Here is a 2,056-nt window from a genome sequence, read left to right on the forward strand (position 1 = left end):
GGGGGGGGGGAGCGGTGGTGGTGGAGTTGGGGAGGACTGAACAAATGCCAAATGGAAAACTGCCTTTTTCAAAAATTCCAGCCAAACACAAGTAAATGATATTTAGCAAATTGTGGAACTAAACACCTGAAAGACTAACCCAGGGAATTTGTGTGTTAGGGGTGCTTGGTACCACTTGGCTCACTCAGACTATAAAATCCATAGCTCCAGCCTGAACTACTGAAAGTTAAATACTCAAACCATGAGGAGACTTTTTGAAAATTAAGCCTTCATTTTTTCTTTCATTAATGTTTTCTATTATTGTTACTCCCCTCTCAATGTAAGATAAAGGACTCCATTGTATTCAGAGATCCCTTGTAGAGATGGCAGTCTGGGCACACAAACTAGACTAAAGGAGGAGACTTAACATATCAGCCAAGCAAACAATATGATGACTTGGCTATGTGGTATTAGTTCCACTCCTTGTTTCATTTATTTGAGTGGTATTTGGATAAAGGAGATATTAACTATATTGAAAAGCCACCAGTGTTGGGAGGATGAGGGAAGGGACGAAGGAAAAGTGAGGAGGACAGCACAAAGGGCAGGTGGAATAAGGCTGAAGCAATGGGCAAGGGATCCTGTTTTTTCTGTTTAAAAATCACAAATTCTCAGATTTAAACAAAAAATTAATATTTGCAAACTCTTTGATTAAGAAACCCAAAATTTGTGTTTTTTCACAATTAAAATGAAATGCCACTATCTAGATAGGTGTCATTGGACATGTTTTATTGATATATTTATCATTCTAAAGCAGTTTGGGAGCCTATCAGTGCCTTAATCATTATAATAAAATAAATTCTAAACACCTATAAATTTTGGTGTTTGATTTTGGGGTTTTTATCACAGAAAATCAGGGCTCCCTCTGTCCTCTTCTCTTGCCAGGATGTGGGGCCAGCTGCAGCGGTCCCTCATGCTGCTTTGTGGTGCTGAGCAACCCATATATGCAAGTGCCCTGCACATGCCCGTGCCCCTCACTTCTGACCCCCATTCCCAGCCCTGCCAGTGCCCCTCACTCTGGACTTACAGCCCCCTGGCCCTGCTGGCCCCCTCATTCCCAGCCTATAGCCCCCTGGCCCTGCCGGTGCCTCTTACTCCTGACCCACAGCTCCCCAGCCCTGCTGTCTCCTGCCCCCAGCCCTTCAGTGTGTGAAGAAGGGAGTGGGTTTCTGGTGAAAGTGGAGGGGGGGGGGCTACAAACAATGTTGTGGGAGGGGCATGTGTCCCCTGAGATTTCTGCACCCACAGTGGGGTGTGAGGCTGGACCAGCTCTGGGCAGGGGCCTTCTCTGAGGCCCAGCAAGTGGGACCCGACTTAAGCGACGTGTAGGGGGGGCATGGAAGGCACATGCCCCCTGAGAGTGCTGATGCCCCCCCCCGATGGCGAGAGCTGTGACTGGTAGCACTGGTGCCCCCCCTGAAATGGCAGTGCCCGTGGGGGACACTTTCATATCTGCTGTGCCACTGGTGTGTTCAGTGACTGGCCACTGGGGGATCCCCCCTTGTCTGTGGCTGGCTGCTGGGGGACCTCCCCCCTGAGTCATGTCCCATTGTTGCCCCCACAGACTCAGGAGGCACCAGTCGCCCATGGGAACCAACATGTGAAGGAGTGGCGCACCACCATGCTGAGGCCTGGAAAACGGAGTGTCGGCGGTGCAGAATTGTGCCGTGCTGCTGCTAGGTGGGCAGAGCATGCCTCACTTTGGTGGCAATGGCTGGGGAGGTGGCTCCTGTCTGGATCTATTTTGGCCCGGCTGTACAGAAATCTCAGAGGTATGTACTGTCCCCACCCCCTGCCACATGGTCTGTGCCCCCCTGCCAATGAATGGCTCGTGCCCAATGCACAGCCTGTGCCCCCCCAGCCCTCTATGTGGCCTGTGCCCCTTCTGCTCCCCTGCCCCCATAGACTTACCTGTGGGGAGCTGTGGGAACTGTTCTCCACTGTGCCCAGCTGCCACATGCATACGCGTGCACATGCACATGGTGCCCTCCGCCTTGATCACCCTCCTCCCACTCGCCTC

The sequence above is a fragment of the Gavialis gangeticus genome, unplaced genomic scaffold (genome assembly GCF_001723915.1).
Source record: "Gavialis gangeticus isolate Ggan-Ray unplaced genomic scaffold, GavGan_comp1, whole genome shotgun sequence".
Taxonomy (NCBI): domain Eukaryota; kingdom Metazoa; phylum Chordata; order Crocodylia; family Gavialidae; genus Gavialis; species Gavialis gangeticus.